Genomic DNA, 20,547 nt, shown 5'->3' on the forward strand with positions numbered 1-20,547 from the left:
TCCAAACTATAAAGAAAAGCAACAGGGCTCCCCTGGTGGTGCAGTGGTTGAGAGTCCGCCTGCCGATGCAGGGGAAACGGGTTCGTGCCCCGGTATGGGAAGATCCCACATGCCGCGGAGCGGCTGGGCCCGTGAGCCATGGCCGCTGAGCCTGCGCGTCCAGAGCCTGTGCTCCGCAACGGGAGAGGCCAAAACAGTGAGAGCCCCGCGTACCGCAAAAAAAAAAAAAAAAAAAAAAAAGTGTTAAAATGGCACGGGGAATCTGAGATGAGTCAAAAGAAGACACGGTGGGGTCAGAGTGAAAAATTGGATCAGAGGTCTCAAAGAAGATGAAGGATTGTTACAATGAAGACACTGGATACTCAAATGTGCATACAAATCTGGGGATCTTTTTTTTTTCTTCTTTTAATGTATTTATTTTATTTTTGGCTGTGTTGGGTCTTCATTGCTGCACGTGGGCTTTCTCTAGTTGGGGCCAGCGGGGGCTACTCTTCGTTGCAGTGCGCGGGCTTCTCGTTGCAGTGGCGTCTCTTGCTGTGGAGCACAGGCTCTAGGTGTGCAGGCTCAGTAGTTGTGGCGCACGGGCTTAGTTGCTCCGCGGCACGTGGGATCTTCCCGGACCAGGGCTCGAACCCGTGTCCCCTGCATTGGCAGGCGGATTCTGAATCACTGCGCCACCAGGGAATTCCTGGGGATCTTGTTAAACTGCAGATTCTGACTTGGTTAACTCTGGGGTGGGGCCTCAGCTTCTGCTTTCCAACACTCCCAGAGGATATTAATCCTGCCCCCTCCCCTTTGAGTAGCAAGGGGTCAGTGGATCAGAGGCGGTGTTTAGAGTGAGAAGCTTGAAGGCTCTGACCGTGGGGATGGAACTCAGAGGCCTGAGTGCTGAAGGGATTACCGGTAGGACTGTGGGAGTCTAAAATACAGGGACTGGAAGAGGAGATGTGGATAGCAAGAAGGAGGCAGAAGCTAAAAGGAGTGAAGGGAAGAGGCGGAGGTCAGTGGATATCAGCATGGTAGAGCCTCGAAGGGGCTGCGGTTTTGGAAGGCCTGAGAAGTAGCAATTTACAGCATCAAACAACACGGTCAAGCCTGAGGTAGGCCCTTGAGAGGGCTGCAGGGGAAACAGTGTCTTCAGAGACCAGCCAAGTTCTAGCCAAGGCAAGGAGGGCAAGAGACTGTTCGGAGAAGAGGGCTGGTGACAGAGAGAGAAGACTGATAATCACAAACGTGAACCATAGAAGGCCGAGTTAAAGAGTTTGGAATTGGGCTCAATTAGCAGATGAACCCAGCAGTACAGAGATGAATGGTTAAGTATAAAATTATCTGTCTTACATTGTAGTTAAGAGGCAGTGTACTTAAAAAAAAAAAAAGTGGATTTGTGAAGAAATCAACCTAAACATAATGAACCTAAAATTTAACCAAAAAATGATGCTAAGTTTTATAATAATCAGTTATAAAAACAACATCGAAAGTCAGCATAATGGTAATGTTCAATTTCTTAAACGGGGTGGGGTGTACATGGGTATTCACTCCACTGTTCATTACGTGCACACAAATCTCCTGGGGATCTTGTTAAACTGCAGATTCTTATATATGTGCACACATACATTTCATTATGAGCAATTTAACATAACATGAAATACACCAAAAGAAGGAAGAAAGGTGACTGTGCATTGCCAAACTAAAAAGAAGCACAGCCCAAGGAGTCTAGAAAAAGAGTTAAAAAGAAAATGTGTATTTTACTCACCCTGGGAAAAGGTCCTCTGGAAAATAAACATAGGGCGTCTATGGAGCAGACTTGGAAAAGCTGGGTGAAAATCAGCATTTAAGGACATTTGAGACAATGCTCCAAAATCCTTTGCTCACATTATGGTTTGGGTTTCTAAGAGCAACCAAAGGGAATGGTGCCTTTTGGCATTTCACTCATTATAAATACACAAAGTTATATTTTATGAACTTCAATCTCTGAATTTGTTAGTATGAGTCTAATCTCTGAGTATATGGTTTAAAAAAAAAAGTTTCTGAGCTTACAAAGTGGAGGGTAAGATCTCTAAGACAGGAGTGACACAGAGACAGGCCGTCCTGCCAACGCTGATTTTTGTTACTTTAACGCAGCGGTTCTCTAAGTGTGAGCCCTACACGCCTAGGGCACCCAGAGACCCTTTCAGGGAGTCAAAACTATTTTCATAATATTGCTAAGACGTGACTTGCCTTCTCCTGCCATGTTGACATTTGCACTAGTGGTACAGAAGCAATAGTGGGTAAAAAGTGTAGATGCATTAATCAAGGCAGTAGAGGCGCACTGTACTATTCTTTTCTGTATTCAGTGCTTCCAGGAAAGAAAAAAAAAAACTACTTTCACTTAAGAATGTGATAAAGCACTTGATAAAGCATAGAAATGAATAATTCTATTAAATTTCAACCTTGAATATGTGCCTTTTTAATATTGTGAGTAACAAAATGGGAAGTCCGTGTGAAACCCTTCTGCTGCACACCCCTGCACAATGACCGTCTCAATAAAAAGCACACGTGCAACTGAGGGGCAAGCTCAATCTGCCACGCTGCTCACGGAACACCATTTCCACCTGAAAGAATCCCTGACAAACTGTGGTTACTCAGACTCGGTATCTCCAGCAGACGTTTTCTTGAAAATGAACTATGTGAGCCTGTCACTTCAAGGACAACAACTATTTGTTGACAATGATAAAATTTAAGCTTTCAAGAGAAAGAATTTTGGAAAACCTATCCTCTGCTGTGAGCTTGAGAGCTTCGCAATACTACAGATTTTTCTGATGAGATCGATGGTGTTAACAAACATAATTTTTAATGTGCCAATATTTGGAAGATCTCATAACTCAGTAAATCAATATTTTCCAACCAATAATGTATAATGTTACAAAATCCCATATGGGTAAAGGGTTCATTCAAAGCACAAATTAGACCAATGGATTTTTATGTAACAATAATAGTTCATTCATATTGCTTGAGATGCCACCTTTAAGAAACTACAGCCTATCAAGTTTTTGGAGTATTTTTTTAATACATAAATTTATTTTATTTATTTGTTTTTGGTGTGTTGGGTCTTCATTGCTGGGCACAGGCTTTTCTCTAGTCGCGGCGAGCAGGGGCTACTTTTCATTGCGGTGGCTTCTCGTTGCAGAGAACAGGCTCTAGGTGCACGGGCTTCAGTACTTGTGGCACGTGGGCTTCAGTACTTGTGGCGCACAGGCTTAGTTGCTCTGCGGCATGTGGGATCTTCCCGGACCAGGAAGATCCCACCCGTGTCCCCTGCATTGGCAGGTGGATTCTTAACCACTGTGCCACCAGGGAAGCCCTGGAGTAGTATTAAAGAAGAAAATCTGTAATTATCTGAAAATGCTCTTCCTTTCCTATGAATCTGTGAGGCCAATTTTCTTCATGTACTTCAACCAAAACAATGTATAGGGACTTCCCTGGTGGCGCAGTGGTTAAGAATCGGCGTACCAATGCAGGGGACACGGGTTCGAGCCCTGGTCTGGGGAGATCCCACATGCCGCGGAGCAACTAAACCCGTGCGCCACAATTACTTAAGCCCGCGCACCTAGACCCCATGCTCCACAACAAGAGAAGCCACCGCAATGAGAAGTCCGCGCACCACAACGAAGAGTAGCCCCTGGTCGCCTCAACTAGAGAAAGCCTGCGCGCAGCAACGAACACCCAACGCAGCGGAAAATAAATAAATTTATTTTTTTTAAAAATGTATCACTACAGATTAAATGCAGGAGTTCACTTCTATTAAGCTTGTCTTCCGTTAAAGCCAGACATTTAGAGAGATCTGCAAAAATGTAAAACAATGCCATCTTCTCATTAAATTTTTTTACTTTAGAAAATAGTTATTCTTCATTAAAGAAATATAACATGTATGGGTTTATTATTATGTCTAATGAATTAATATTTTAAAATATTCTCAGTTTTACTTCCTAGTATGGTAAATATCAGTAGATTAAACCGACAAACTCCACAACAAGAGAAGCCACCGCAATGAGAAGTCCGCGCACCACAACGAAGAGTAGCCCCTGGTCGCCTCAACTAGAGAAAGCCTGCGCGCAGCAACGAACACCCAACGCAGCGGAAAATAAATAAATTTATTTTTTTTTTAAATGTATCACTACAGATTAAATGCAGGAGTTCACTTCTATGAAGCTTGTCTTCCGTTAAAGCCAGACATTTAGAGAGATCTGCAAAAATGTAAAACAATGCCATCTTCTCATTAAATTTTTTTACTTTAGAAAATAGTTATTCTTCATTAAAGAAATATAACATGTATGGGTTTATTATTATGTCTAATGAATTAATATTTTAAAATATTCTCAGTTTTACTTCCTAGTATGGTAAATATCAGTAGATTAAACCGACAAAAACTCTTTGGAGACCTCAATAATTTTTAAGAATGTAAAGGGGTCCTAAGGAAAAAAGTTTGAGAACTGCTGCTATATGCATTCTTGCTTTACATTTTGAGTCACAAAGGGCTTCCCAGTTTATAAGGCCTTCCAAAAGCATGGGCTTCTTGTTCAGATAATTTTAGATCTGGATGCCAAGTTAGCAAGCACAGGATTTACTGCTGTATCACCACTGATACAGCACTGTGCTAGGGGCTGAGTGATGTGAGGAGCCTGAACTTACAATCTACAGGAAGACCAGACGAGTGTACACAAGGCAACATGAACACAATGATGCACTGACACTGGGGTATTTGCATATGTAAGACAGACATTTCTCTAAGGCAGATATCAGACGGACCGGAGCTCTGAATCAGCACTTTGCAAAATGTGCAGCAGCGTCACCTGGGAACTTACTAGAAATGCAAATAATGTGGGACCCTCCCCAAACCTACTGAAGCGAACTCTGGCGGGGTGCGGGGGAGCTATCTGCATTTTAAGCCCTTCTGGTAACTCTGAGGCTAACGTTTGAGAAACACTGCTGAACAACTGATAAGATCAGAGGTTCATTTTCTCAATTACATGCACATGAATCACCCACATGATCCATCTGGCAAATACCCCTACAGAAGCCCTGGTGCTTTCACGCTATGCTTTTGTTTCAGGTTTTTCACTCAGCCTTGAATGCCCTTTCCAAGCCTAGTTATTTTCATCTGCTGAAACCTTACTCAAGGGCAAATTCAGGGATACAGCCAGCCCACAAAACCTTCTCCAATGAAAATGTGTTGATCCTTCAATTTCCCGTAGAACTGGGTCTGTATCTCTTTCCTATCACCTAGCACACTGAGCTGGGTGTACACAGCCTATTGATTCTACAGATTACAAATGCCCTGGGGGCAGAAACTGTATTTTAGTCATTCTATCCCTCATGATACTTTATAAACTATGCTCACTACAAAAAAATGAGAAAAATAGTCTCAATTGTTTAAATGAGTTTACAAACCAGTTGGGATAAACCCAATATTTTAAAAAGTTATTCTTGGTGCTTGCTACAGGTGACAGAAAAATATATGACACAGGCATAAGCTCAAGAATTTATGATGCAGTTGGAGAGAAAAGACCCACATATATGAAAAATAACTAAGAACACAATGCAACTTGTGCGTCAAAAGGAAAGTAACAGCTGTTGGCAGTCAGGATTTTTTAAAAGGCAAAGAGAAAAATTTCAGAAGAGACCAAGGAAGGAAGAGGAAAGGTATAAAGCATGTGAATAAGACAATGAGACGCTCAGTTTGGCTAACAGGAGATTCTTGTAAGAAGTCAATTTAGAAAGTTAAATGAAAAGGAGACTTTAAAGAGCCTTAGAGGGTGATGGTCTAGTCGGGTGGGATGGGGGGTGAGGAGGGAGTGGATGTGTGTATGCATATGGCTGATTCGCTTCACTACCGCACAACACTGTAAAGCAATTATACTCCAATAAAATAAATAAATAAATAAATAAAGAGCCTCAGAGGGAATTCCCTGGCAGTCCACTGGTTAGGACTCTGAGATTTCACTGCCGTGGCCGGGGTTCAACCCCTGGTTGGGGAATAAGATTCCACAAGCCACGAGGTGCAGCCAAAACAAAACACAAACTTTAAGACTCTACTGGTACAAGATAAAAGATGTCTCGAGTTTCCCTTTAGGCCCTAGAGGTATTGCATTTGTTCATTTCAGTTATCTTAACCTAACCACCATTACCAAGCAAAGATTTAAACCGAAGGTTGGCAGCCCCTTTTCCAGTGGCATGCCGAGTCTTCATTCACTCCAACCATGGGCGTTTGTAACAGATGGGGGCTGGCTGCTGGGGTAGGTCTTAAATTTCAGGGAAGAACCATAAGCATCAAAAGACGGTGATTAAATTGCAAATACATAGAAAGGTTCTCATCTAAAACCCTTCGGATGACACCTCAGCAAGGATAAACCTGGAGAGGCTATAAAGACTGGATACCACTGAACACAAATGACAAATTCCAGACTTCTCTACTACTCGTCGCACCGCGGGAGGGGAGGGGGATCAGATATTCCACCACCTACTTTGCCTCCATAACTTTTGGTATCTTAGCATAAGCTGCTCACCCCAGTTTACAAGTCAGGCTGGAAGCTAAATATTCTAGGTCTGCACTCTCCAATATGGTAGCCGCTAGCCACTTTACATTCTTTCAAAATGAAATCAAGTTAAAAATTCAGTTCCTCAGTCACACCAGCCACACTTCAAGTGCTCAAGAGCCACAATGCAACATACAGAATAATTTCCACCATCACAGAAAGTTCTATTGGGGAGCACTGTTCCAGAACCTCCAGGAGCCCTCTACGTGCCAAATGGACAGTGTCCTTCAAACTGACCACCTGAGGAAACGGTAAGTTTATTTGAATAATACTGCTTTCGTCAAAATATTTTTAACTCTTCTTTTATTTTTTTTTATTTTTTTTTTTTAACTTTATTTTTATTTTTGGCTGCATTGGGTCTTCGCTGCTGCAGGCGGGCTTTCTCTAGTTGCGGTGAGTGGGGGCTACCCTTCGTTGCGGTGCACGGGCTTCTCATTGCGGTGGCTTCTCTCGTTGCAGAGCACGGGCTCTAGGCTCGCGGGCTTCAGTAGTTGTGGCTCGCGGGCTCTAGAGCGCTGGCTCAGCTCAGTGGTTGCCGCACACGGGCTTTGTTGCTCCGCGGCATGTGGGATCTTCCCAGACCACGGCTCAAACCCATGTCCCCTGCGCTGGCAGGCGGATTCTTAACCACTGCACCACCAAGGAAGCCCCCTTAACTCTTCTTTTAGAAATAACTTCAGAGACAGTTCATAAGTTGCACTTTATTAGTGAACCAAGGCGACAGTGACCATCTCAATCTCTCAATACTCTTCTTTGGACTTGGCTCTTTAAACACTACTAGCTGTTTCCAAAACGTGAATCCAAAAACCTCAAAAATATAACGCTGTGCAGCTACTGAACACAGCAAAAATTTATCCAAGGCATGTGGGCCAATTCCAACAGTTGGAAAAAGTATTCATGAATGGCTTGTCACTATAATTCATGAACAACACCTCCCTAAATGAAAAAACTAAGTTCTGGTGTATTTTTTTCATTTATTTTTAAGGCAGACACATCACTTTATCATCCCACCTTCCAAACTATAATATTGCAACATATACCACACACACGAACCCCCAGAATCCTTTATTTACACCACTGACTGATGCCATAGTTCTAATAGTTTTCAAGCCAAAAACCGTTTGTAAAATGTTCATCTCTAGAACTTAACAACTCATTTCTGAATAGTCAACAATAGCTACTGTTTTGCTGGTACATTCTCAAATGCCAGACAGAGAGAGACCTACTTCCAACATCCAACTATGTAGCAGAGAGAAGAGCCCCAGGCCACTGGCAGCTCAGCTACACAGTCCCTTCTGCCTCCCTCCCTCTCAGTGAAAGGGTTACATTTCCACCTAAAAACCGGAAGCCAAACATCAACACCAGAGGAACGGTTTTTGTTTTGTTTTGTTTCTGTGTAACCTACAGGTTTATTTTAAGAAGACAAAAAAGCCAAGCCTGAAATAAGCAAAAATTTTGAACTAGATCAACAGCTCTGTTTGTGATTTAACTCCGAGATCTGATCTAAGTAACAAATATAAAAGGGCAAGATATTTATTTCAGGGAAGCAAACAACCTTAAAAGACCTATCCTCTATGGTATTTCTTAAAAAGAAATGTGCGTTGTACTTCTTGAGAATGTCAGCTTTACTCAAAGTTGGGATTTCAGGAAGTAGGACTATTCTTCCACCCAACAAACAAATTGTCTTCTGGGACTTCCCTGATGGTCCAGTGGTTAGGACTCTGAGCTTCCAATGCAGGAGACATGGGTTCGATCCCTAGTCGGGGAACTAAGATCCCGCAGGTCACAAAGGGTATGGCCAAAAAAAAAAAGTCTTCTACCCTCTATGAAGCCAAGGACAGGTACACATTTGTCTAGTGTGTTAGAAAATACCGGCATCTGGGGAGGTTTCAGGAGATTAAAACAATGCCGGGACATAGAAAACGCCACAGATACCAGCTATTACTATTCCTAAGAATCCAAGCACCCCACTTTCCTCTCAGAAAGAACCTCTCTCACTACACATCACTGGACAGGAAATTACATACAAATCACTCTCCCATTCTAAACAAACAAATTTTCAGAGGTCGAAGATACTGTTCAAGACTATAACCTTCTCAAAACACAGAACATATGCTCACTGCAGTTATTCCTTTTAATAAGCAATTTAATAAGCAATCACCTATCATCTGCCTCATAAAGGTAAGAACACTGAAAACATCCAGACAAAGAAAAATTTTACTTGTAGTAAGACACTGGGTTAGTTACAAGGACCTTGAATGGGGGGCGGGGGGAGACGCTACCAACAAAGACCAAATTTGGAGGTGACGCTACTGCCATCTAACACTTTATGCAAGACACAGAGAGCAGGTGCTGCTCCAGCCACCTCAGAAAACTGCCACAGTGTCATTTCAAGATGCCTCTGGTATCACTCCCCATCTGCTAACACCCACTACCATTCAGACCCCATCCTGATAACCCTTCCATGAAAGAGGTCTTGCAAAGTGAATGAAAATTCAAAAGTTAAAGATTCAGTTCTATTCTCTCTGCATAAGAATATATGCTGAGGGCTTCCCTGGTGGCGCAGTGGTTAAGAATCCGCCTGCCAATGCAGGGGACACGGGTTTGACCCCGGTCCGGGAAGATCCCACATGCCGCGGAGCAACTAAGCCCGTGCGCGACAACTACTGAGCCCACGTGCCGCAGTTACTGAAGCCCACGCACCTAGAGCCCGTGCTCTGCAACAAGAGAAGCCACCGCAAATGAGAAGCCCGTGCGCCGCAACAAAGAGTAGCCCCCGCTCACCTCAACTAGAGAAAGCTGCGCCCAGCAACAAAGACCCAATACAGCCAAAGAAATAATAATAAATTTATTTTTTTTAATATGCTGAAAGCACAGAAATGCTTTCAATAGTGAAAACTGATCTAAAGCAGTTAAATATTGTCCCCATAGATAAAACTGACTTTAAATTGGCAATTTTGAGTGTCTACGACCTACGTGTACAGGACGACTCATTTCTGAAAAGCCAACTGAAAGAGACTTCTCCGACACATCTGGAAGGGAACACAGCAAGCAAATCTAAAAAAGCCTCCTAGTCTCAAAGAAAGTAAATGTTTTAAGACTCTAGGTCATGTGTGTTTAGGAAAATAGGGACATGTGACTGTTACAGAGGGGAAAAAATAGGGAATACATAGGACAATGCTTTAAAAAAAGAGGTCTACTTCATAAACTGGGATGTTGAGTCTCTCAAATACTGACATGCTTTTTGGGGGAAAAAGCAGTAACAACCACCAAAAAATTTTGCCCACTGCATCTCTCAACTCATGGGAATCAAACTTAGGAAAAGGGTCCAATATCTACTTAAATAAAAAAATAGGAGGGGGCCCTCCCTGGCGGTCCAGTGGTTAAAGCCTCCACGCTTCTAATGCAGGGTGCACGGGTTCAATCCCTAGTCGGAGAGCTAAGATGCCCACATGCCGTGCAGCCTAAAAAAAAAAAAAAAAAAAGGAGGGAATAATTTATCAAGTGCTTGCACCCAGCACACAGGAACACAGAGGTCCTTGAAATCTGTTTAAAGGAGGACAATCCTTAAGAAAATTATATTATGTATTAACCCTCAGAGACTAGATTTCTGGATATCTGTGTGAACCAACACCTCGTCTTCCAACTCCCACTAAAACAAGTACAAAGAGCAAAGCAATATATTCAAAACCAAATGGTGACAACCTCTCAATTGTGATATATCAGAATTTAGGGCTCTGGGTGATTAATTTGTACCACTGACAAATCAAGTCTAATCATTCCAAATTGTTACTTGTCTAGTGCTATAGATACATTTTCACAGAGCAAAAATATTATGTTTCTTTGCAGGGAATGGGAAAATTGACAGCAAATTTCATAGCTGATTGAGCCACTGGTTATCTACATACCTATTCACACAGCAAAATACTTCTGCTCTACTGCTGAGTTTTCTATTTTCAAATGTCCTGCCAGAGGACACTTTAAAACAGTGATATTCTTATCAGTATACATTATTTTTCAATAAAATACAGAGCGCCCAATGTCAGTGTCTTTACTTTTTATCTACTGAAGTTGCAGAAAAGTCGACACAAATCTAGACAAAATGAGACAAACCGGTACCTCATGGTGTCTGAAGAATTGCAGACTGCCTGCCAGGCCTCACCTCATATCCGCGCAGAAGGTGGGCAGACACCGTGAGCAATCCTGGCTGTGACGTCACAATGACGGCGTCACAAACAGGGATTCTGATGCCTGTCCGCCTCGAGGATGCAACCTCACCACGTTAAAAAAAAAAAAGCCAGAAGGTTCCATAATCCTGAACCTGGAGCTGATGACCCAAAACGTGCACCTTCTCCCAAGAAATTATCCTCCCATGTAAAAATTAGGCAGCGTCATTCTCCACCATTGACCAGCATAGGCAATGCACGTGAGCAGAGAAAAGCTCATCCACCTAAAATTAAATATCCAGCTCACCACCAGGAAGGTTTTTTCGTTTTTGCTACGTGGGCCTCTCACTGTTGTGGCCTCTCCCGTTGCGGAGCACAGGCTCCGGACGCGCAGGCTCAGCGGCCATGGCTCACGGGCCCAGCCGCTCCGCGGCATGTGGGATCTTCCCGGACCGGAGCGCGAACCCGTGTCCCCTGCATCGGCAGGCGGACTCTCAACCACTGCGCCACCAGGGAAGCCCAGGAAGGTATTTTTATATACTTCAAGTTTGTAAGTTTTTATTTCAGTTCAGTTTCAAACACCTTTCCTTAGTATTCTGTCCTGGAAAATTAAGCTATATTTAAGAATCCTGGGTAGCGGCAGGGAGGGGTTCTTTACAGGGTCAGCCGCTGAAGCTCGGCGCTCGGTTTACCCCTGCAGCGACGCCCCCTGGTCCCACCGATACCACTGCTGCTCCCGCGCCCCTTCGCTTCTCGGCCGCGCAATGGGCACCGGCGATGACGAGCACGACTACCTCTTCAAAGTTGTCCTTATCGGAGATTCCGGTGTTGGAAAGAGTAATCTCCTGTCTCGATTCACTCGAAATGAGTTTAATCTTGAAAGCAAGAGCACCTTTGGAGTAGAGTTTGCAACAAGAAGCATCCAGGTTGATGGGAAAACAATAAAAGCACAGATATGGGACACGGCAGGGCAAGAGCGATACGGAGCTATAACATCACCATACTATCGTGGAGCTGTAGGTGCCTTATTGGTTTATGACATTGCTAAACATCTCACATATGAAAATGTAGAGCGATGGCTGAAAGAACTGAGAGATCATGCTGATAGTAACATTGTTATCATGCTAGTGGGCAACAAGAGTGATTTGCTCCATCTCAGGGCGGTTCCTACAGATGAAGCAAGAGCTTTTGCAGAAAAGAATGGTTTGTCATTCACTGAGACATCTGCTGTAGACTCTACAAATGTAGAAGCTGCTTTTCAGACAATCTTGACAGAGATATACAGCATTGTTTCCCAGAAGCAAATGTCAGACAGACGTGTCTCCAAGCAACAATGTGGTTCCTATTCATGTTCCACCAACCACTGAAAACAAGCCAAAGGTGCAGTGCCGTCAGAACATATAAGGCATTTCTCTTCTCTCCTAGAAGGCTGTGTACAGTCCAATTCCCAGGTCTGAGATTTAAATATATTTGTAATTCTTGTGGTCATTTTTGTGTTTTATTACTTCCTCATACTTATGAATTTTTCCATGTCGTAAGTCTTTTGATTTTAGCTTTATAAAATCATCCACTTGTCCTGAATGATTGCAGCTTTTTTTTTTTCATGCTATGGCTTCACTAGCCTTACTTTAATAAACTGAATGTTTGGATTCCTCAATTATTGTTTACTTTTCATCATGGAAGCTGTCACTGTAGGAAATAATATAACTTGATCCCTTGAAGCACAGATCTGTTGGTCTTGATTAAATCAAATTAATAAGACTGTAGGGGCTTCCCTGGTGGCGCAGTGGTGGAGAGTCCTCCTGCCGACCAGGTTCGTGCCCTGGTCCGGGAAGATCCCACATGCCACGGAGGGGCTGGGCCCGTGAGCCATGGCCGCTGAGCCTGCGCGTCCAGAGCCTGTGCTCCGCAACGGGAGAGGCCACAACAGTGAGAGGCCCGCATAGTGCAAAAAAACAAACAAACAAAAAAACCACAATAGTGTATCTTTGCTAAGAAAAGCCAAAATTGCCAGGTTGTTGTCATTGTTGTAGTTCTCTGCCCCCACCCCCATGAGTTCTGGAATTTTCAAGCCAGCACAGAATAAGAATTAGTGACATTTTATTGTTACTTCTAAGAGGTTAAACATTCTTAAATTGGAAGGAAATGTAATAAAGGATTAACAGTAATTATCTCTAGGTGATGGGATTACTGGCAGTTTTTTTTGTTTTTTGTTTTTTTTAAAAATATTTGTTTGTTTATTTGGTTGTGCCGGGGTCTTAACTGCGGCATGCATGTGGGATCTAGTTCCCTGACCAGGGATTGAACCCAGGCCCCCTGCATTGGGAGCGCAGAGTCTTATCCACTGCGCCACCAGGGAAGTCCCTACTGGCAGTTTTTAATACCCTCTTTGTGTTTTCTTGGGTTTCTCAAATTTTATTTAATGAACAATTTCTGAAGCAGGAAAAACATTTTTCATGACTTTTTTGGAGCCACAGTAAAATGGGCTTCAACCAGGTAGTGAGGAAGCAGACTCTACTGCGCTATGTGCACAGGAACATGAAACCAACAGGCCAGTGTAAGCAGTGAGAAGTGGGTACCCATGGGGAGAGGCCAGGTGTTAACCAAGCCAACTTCTTTCTCTTCCAGGAGTCACAGACCTTGTTTCCCAGCTCCCTTTGCAGCTCAGGATGACCACGTGACTAAGTCCTAGCCAATGGAATGAGAGCAGTGCCTGGGATGTGTGCACTTCTAGGCCTCCCCCATAATATCTTCCCATTCTTGGCCCTTCCGGTGTTTTGATGGAGATGAGCAGGGCAACCTCAAAAGCATGGATGGAAGACAATGTGATCACAACTCGGAAGAAGCTTGAATCCGTGCATCACTTCTCTTCATTCCCCCATCAGAAAATACCTACCCTGGACTTTTCCATAACTGAAAATAAACTTTCATCCATTTAAGTCATTAAAATTAGTGGAGTTTGCTACAGCAGCTAGCTTTTCTTACCTAATACAGTAGCAAAGAGATAAAAACTCTTGCTAAGTGCTTTGGAATCATCTCAGCTAAGTAAACTCAAAGAATATTTTAGGATAAGCACCTGAGACAGAAATGCTTCACATCACAAAAAGCATAATTATATGAAAGATAAATAAACGCAGTGGTTAAGAATCTGCCTGCCAATGCAGGGGACACGGGTTCAAGCCCTGGTCCGGGAAGATCCCACAGGCCGCGGAGCAGCTAAGCCCATGCGCCACAACTACTGAGCCTGTGCTCTAGAGACCGCGAGCCACAACTACTGAAGCCTACATGCCTAGAGCCCGTGCTCCGCAACAAGAGAAGCCACCGCAATGAGAAGCCCACGCACTGCAAGGAAGAGTAGCCCCCGCTCGCCGCAACTGGAGAAAGCCTGCGCACAGCAACGAAGACCCCACACAGCCCAAAATAAATAAATAAATTTATTTTGAAAAAATAAATAAATGTACTGTGTTTTTTTTTTTAAAGCAAAAAGACATTTAACTGGGACTTCCCTAGCGGTCCAGCAGTTAAGACTCCATGCTTCCACTGCAGGGGACGAGGGTTCGATCCCTGGTCGGGGAACTAAGATCCCGCATGCCACGTGGTGCGGCCAAAAAAACAAAAGAGATTTTACTGGCAAGAGCAAAATATGTTTAAATACATAAGTCTGACTGTATGTAAGATAAGGCTGATGATGAGTTGATAAGTGTTCAAGAGTTAGGTGATGGTACTACTCACTTTACTTTTGTAAATGTCTGAAATTTCCCATAATAAAAAGTTTTTATTACAGAAGATATTAGCAGTTAAGACTCCATGCTTCCACTGCAGGGGACGAGGGTTCGATCCCTGGTCGGGGAACTAAGATCCCGCATGCCACGTGGTGCGGCCAAAAAAACAAAAGAGATTTTACTGGCAAGAGCAAAATATGTTTAAATACATAAGTCTGACTGTATGTAAGATAAGACTGATGATGAGTTGATAAGTGTTCAAGAGTTAGGTGATGGTACTACTCACTTTACTTTTGTAAATGTCTGAAATTTCCCATAATAAAAAGTTTTTATTACAGAAGATATTTTAGTAAAATCCAAACTCCACCTTCTTCCTCACTCCTTGTAACCTAAAAAAAGCTTAAGCAATTTACAGAAATGAGAGGTTCCTCAAAATAAGCAGTTCCCCACAACAAGCATGGTATAAATTATGTCCAAATGAAAAGAAATAAGTCTTCATAATTCCTCTCTGATTTCCAAAGGTTTTGTTTACTCTTTTGTTGTTGTTTTGCAGTTTTTATTTTTACTGTTATAAAAAATGTGGTTTTTTAAAAAAAAAAAAGTAGGAAAAGAGAGTTAGATTAGGAAATGAAACACCTGGATTCTGTCCAAGCTGGATGACCTTAAACTAGTATTTAACCCCTTCCTGGAACTTGGCATCCTCATCTATATAACCTAAGGATACTCATTACATAAGATCGGTTTCTAACTCTGTCCTTTCGTAGTTCCACTGTTTCAGATTTCAAATCCAAACTCCCTAAGTGAAAGGGCAAGGATTCACAAGTGAAAGGACTTCTGGCTCAAACTTTGCCAAAGTAAGAGTACTCTGCCATGAGGGAAGGAAGAACCACACCTGATAAGATGGGCCTCTAACAAGCGCAGAGTCTCCTGGGCTCTCCAGCTCGGCACCGCATCCTCCGAGGCAAATCACATCTCCACACTCGCCCTCAGTCCCTTCACAGTCCATTTTGCCCCATCAGCAAAGTGAAAATACTCCTCTATTTACTAAATCTGGAAATTCTATCGGGAGGCAAAGGAGAGTTGAAGAATTTGCAATGAATTTAATCTGCCAGGAGAGGGAGTTTAACAGTGAGCCTCCAAAAACAAAGCTGCCCCCGACTGCAGAGTGGCACCTACCTTGACGCTCAGGTTTCTGCTCGACCCTGCTTGGTGCCCGCGAGGAGACCGGGCATCAGACAGGTTAAGTGACTTACCTGTAGACAGCTGCACTCTGAGACCTCTGAGCTCCTGTCTATTTCTAAAATGTTAAAAGTCCATGCACTTTATAATAGAAAGGAAGGGGGAAAGAAGTTCTGGTTTAAATGGAAAGTCTAGTTTAGAGAGAGATATTTCTGAAGCTGATTTTCAAGTCAAGCTAGAGAGAAAAACTCAAAGGCTGTGTTCTAATATCATGTTCCTGAATTTGGGAAGTTCATTCACAGCTTAATCCCCTCCCCTGAAGTCACGGTTACATAAGTGTCTGTTGCCTGCTGTGTCACTTGCTGTCCCCCACCCCCAATACAGGAGACGCCTTGTAACCTGAGCTCCTCTGCTTCAGTCACTGAAAACACTTACACAACACCCTGGTCCCTTTCCAAATTGACCTGTACTTCTACTAAGGAAATCCAAGTTATTCCATTTTTTCCCATCTTTCAGTTTCATTCACACTGATATTTCCGTACATACGTAAAACACAAAGTTGAAGATCATTTTCGTATTTTCTTCAATTCCTGAGTAAAACAAGGAAGGTCAAGTATTTCAACTTCACAGAAGGACAGCAAAGCACAATCGATAAGCTGGTAGGCTTGCCTGGGGCCAGTTAAACATAACTCATCTCCTAGGTGAACAGAGCTGACAGTCCTCTATGGGAACTGCACAGTCATGCCTATTTATACACCCAAGGCCCTCATTCCACTGCTCCACGCGGCACACCCCCACGTGTAAGGGCTTCTGGGGGACACAGGAAATGAATGACTCTAGGAGAACACAAGCAGACACAGCGCCTCCTCAGAGGTCTTTTCTGACCGCGCTTCCTGCCCTATCTCCTCCCCCTCAGGACTCCTCTAGCCTCCGTGCAGTCTGCTATAATTGAATGATGAATCATAATCACTCCTGTTTGGTTTGCACATCATGCTATGACTAAGTTTCTCATGGTCGGGCATGAAATTTGTCTCTGCATCCAACGGGCCTAAAAAAAGTTATCTGATACACAGCAAGAGTTCAAAGAAGTCCTGAATTGACTCAACAAAACAAGAACCCCAAAAATGATTCAATACTGCAATTTCCAAACTAAAGCATCATCTTCTATGCATTTGATGAAGATGACAATATTATAAGGTTTCCCAACCCTGGAACCTCCTTTAAAAAGTAGGCCAATGAGGCTATGGGCAAGCTGTTCAATTACCACCTCCAGTGAATGCTATGTAAGAGCTGTAAGTCTCAAATTAGATTACCTTTGTTGACACAGAGATTCTTGCTCTGTCTAACAGAAATATAATGCGAGGCAAATGTGTAATTTTGAATTTTCTAATAACCATGTTTAAAAATTTTTTAAAAACCAGGTGAAATTAATAACCTATTTTTGTTAACCAAATATTGATATATGCAAAATATTACTTCAAATGTAATCAATATAAAATTATTAATAAGCTATTTTTACATTTTTTTTTCCTATTAGGTTTTTGAAATGCAATTGTGTATTCTATACTCAGATCTCAACTTGGACTTGCCAATAGCCATATGTGGCTTATGGCTACTGTACTGGACAGTGCAGCTCTAGAACATACACTTAAGGTAGATTATAAGGTAGCTCTCCTCTTGACATCGATAATGAACTTGCCAATCAGATACCCCAAGTCCCCGTGGGTATGCAACATTCGTCTTTCCTACCTCATTACAACACACATGTGAGAAAAGGAAAAATGTGTAAACTCTTGAATGTAAAACTGAATAATTGTTCTTAAGATAAAAAAAAGAAAAAATAACATTTCTAGTAAGAGGACCTTTGTTTTAATTTTTTTTTTTTGTAAGAGGACCTTTAAAATATCTATTTGACAGGGATACATGATGTATAAAGAAGCCCTGCTTATAGCACAAGGCACTGCCCAGTAAAACTGATACTAGCTCAATGCAGTTAGAAAACACACCCACACAAAACTCAAAGCAAAGTACAGAGATTAAATTACAGATGAAAATTTAATAAGTGTGTCTCAAGATACAAGAAAGGAACCTGAGAGGTAGTGACTGGCAGATTTAAGGGCAATGTAGCAGGAGGCAGCATTTCAAGCACGAAGAGGGGCATGAAAGCATCGTTCTACTGAAGTGACATCACGCTCAGCTGCTTCTGGCTTTCTGACTGCAGGAAACCAACATAGAGTCAAGGAAGGATGGAATAAGAACATGTGGAAAGACAGGCCTGGAGACTGGAGGGGAAAACTATAGGAGAGAAGGAGGGGCTCAGGATGAAACCGCATTGTCAGTTATTCATTTCTTACTAATCCTTTTATTCAAATCTTACTAATTTTTTCCCCAAAACTTTAGTAAATTGGCTTTGACTTAGAAACAGTCTAATGGCTATAATTTAAAATGTAAGACCCAGGGAAGAAAAGCAATGTCCCAAGTTTTAACATCTGGGAAACATGTCAGCCTACTGAAGGAAGACACAGAACACTCCTTGGGGGATGAAGAGGGAAGCATCTCCTCCAGGGCGAGGGTTCAATGTGAGGAAACGATGATGAGTGACATGAAGCCACCTAAGGTCAGCCTAAGGTCCGGGCCTCCCAGAAGCTTGCCCCTTGAACACAGAAAATGTGTGTGATGTCACCAAACACAGTTTAGGGCACAGGCCACCAAAGAGCCACTGCTTCACATCAGTGTGAAAGCAAGTGAGATAAACTAAAGTGAAGAGTGAGCAGGCAATTGGAGCCATTTGGTTTTAGCAGCAACTAAGTGGTTGGCTTAAAGGGTAAAGCGAGAGGTAAGTCTGCTGAGGCTGGCTGATGACAGAGAGGGAAAATCCAAATGGCCCCTCTGTTTCTTTATTCCACCATCTTCAGCAGAGCATTCCAATACTCAGGAATAATGGAAAGATTAGCCAGGGGAAAAGGTCATACAGCCCTCTCAGAAATAAACACACAAGAAGTGAAAGAGAGAAAATGAGAGACTCCATCTTCCAGAGAGGTGACTGTCCTTCTGAGTGCCATGCCTAAAAGGGTGGGGCAGTGTCTCAAATTTGTTCAGGAGGCCAGGGCATCTGGAAACAGTGGTGTTCTTAAGAGAATACCATGAAATACTGAGATACAGTACAAAGTCTAAAACATCTAAATGCATCCATAGCAGCAGAAGACTAAGACAAACTAAGAAGCCCTATACAAGGTGAAAAATGAAATTAAGAAGACCACTGTTCATTATTTAATTTCTTGTATACACTGGAAAAAGCAGCATCTCAGTCTAGCCTAAAGATTACTAGCATTCTCCAACCATCACCTGGCTACAGAAACAGAACCTTCTAAGGACTGAAAGTTGTCTGATATCTCTCTCACAATTCATTCACATTATTTTGATACTGCTTTTGATAAATTTACAATTAATCCACAAGCTGAAGACAGAGCTAGTAATAATTGATATTCGTGGAGTGCTAAGTTTATACTTTTCAGAAATCATTACAAAGCATGACACAAAACAATAACGTAAGTTAAAGGGAGGGAAAAGGAGACATGGGAGACACAAGTAAAATTAAAATGTAAAAACACCAACTTAACTGTGGTGCCACTTGTCAGTATTTCCATTCAGGCCCACATGTACCAAATTTACTACCTTGTTTTTACAGGATTTACTTATACTAACTCCCAAGAGACACATGTCAGAGTAAGAGTACTAGCATTTACCCTTCAAAACCGCAGTGCTCAGTGTCTTCACTTGCAAGAAGGAATTATTCCTTGTTGACTTTGGATCAATGTGCCTTTCATATGGTAGATTCCTTAACAAATATTTATCCAATATTAAAGCCATGTCCTTTTTAAAAAAATTCCATTGTCAACAATACTCCTAAACACCAGTATTTCCTCAAAGATTTCTAACCCCTGAGTAGCCCTTGCTACCCAGACTGATGACAGCAACAGGCCAACCCAGATGTCAAAGAACTCTTGACGGGTTACTCAGGGGTTGGAAATCTTTGAGGAAATACTGGTGTTCAGGAAGAGTCCAGGAGGCATAATTCTGGGTCTTCTTTAGCCTTTTGTCACCTTATTGTACTAGAGGACCACTAAGATCTGTTTTCACTGATACTTATCAACATAAGTATTTATATATTTCATACACAATATACAACTTTTTAAACAGGCCGGACTCAAATAGCTTTAAAATTAACACAAAGATTAAAAACACAAACTACATATCTCTAGCAAGGATAAAGTACATAAGATGAAAATAAATAATGTAGTCACCGTTTGTTTAAAAGGATCAATGTGAGAAGCCCATTTAGACACTAAAGGGCGACACAGCCAGGAAGGGTCAGAAAATGAATTGGCTCAATTCAAATGGTGCTACAACGGAGTTGCACTTCCAACGTTTAACTGGTAGAGCCCTTACAGGGCAATTTATAAAGTCAGTGTTCGTTTGAGAATATCACACAATATTCTCAAAGTGTTCGTTGGAGAATATCACACAATAAGGTGCTGAAGGTAAATAGAAAGTTTTACATCTTTCCATCAAAGTCAGAAGTAGAATGTTAAATGATTAAAGACTCAGTTTAGGATGTTTGCCAAATAAAGTCAGAACTGGATGTCAACAGAGAGACTAAACCCCTTGAAAAATTATTCCGTGCTCAAAAATTATATGTTTTTAAAACTTGACGTGTATATGACACAGTACCGAATACAAGTCGTATCCAGAGTTTCGAAGTCTACAGCAGTTTTTAAAAGGAGGGGGAGGGCTTCCCTGGTGGCGCAGTGGTTGAGGGTCCGCCTGCCGATGCAGGTGACACGGGTTCGTGCCCCGGTCCAGGAAGATCCCGCATGCCGCGGAGCGACTGGGCCCGTGAGCCATGGC

The 20,547-nt window shown here is 42.4% G+C and overlaps 1 protein-coding gene and 1 pseudogene across 11 annotated transcripts in view; one reads left to right on the plus strand and one right to left on the minus strand.

Annotated features, from left to right (window-relative positions):
* Positions 1 to 20,547, minus strand: part of CLIP1 (CAP-Gly domain containing linker protein 1) — a 134,218-nt gene that overhangs the window by 99,619 nt on the left and 14,052 nt on the right. Inside the window, exon 1 of one of the 11 annotated variants that reach the window (XM_055080277.1) lies at positions 16,186 to 16,429. The exons of 8 other annotated variants lie outside the window; for them this stretch is intronic. The gene's annotated coding sequence lies outside the window, so the exon portion shown is untranslated. Of the gene's footprint in view, positions 1 to 15,352; positions 15,683 to 15,713; positions 16,136 to 16,185; positions 16,430 to 20,547 lie in introns of those variants that run through there. 2 more of the 11 variants (XM_055080282.1, XM_055080280.1) reach the window with 2 other exon arrangements.
* Positions 10,045 to 14,507, plus strand: LOC129391563 (ras-related protein Rab-11A-like; annotated as a pseudogene).

The sequence above is a fragment of the Physeter macrocephalus genome, chromosome 19 (assembly GCF_002837175.3).
Source record: "Physeter macrocephalus isolate SW-GA chromosome 19, ASM283717v5, whole genome shotgun sequence".
In the NCBI taxonomy this organism is placed as follows: Eukaryota; Metazoa; Chordata; class Mammalia; order Artiodactyla; family Physeteridae; genus Physeter; species Physeter macrocephalus.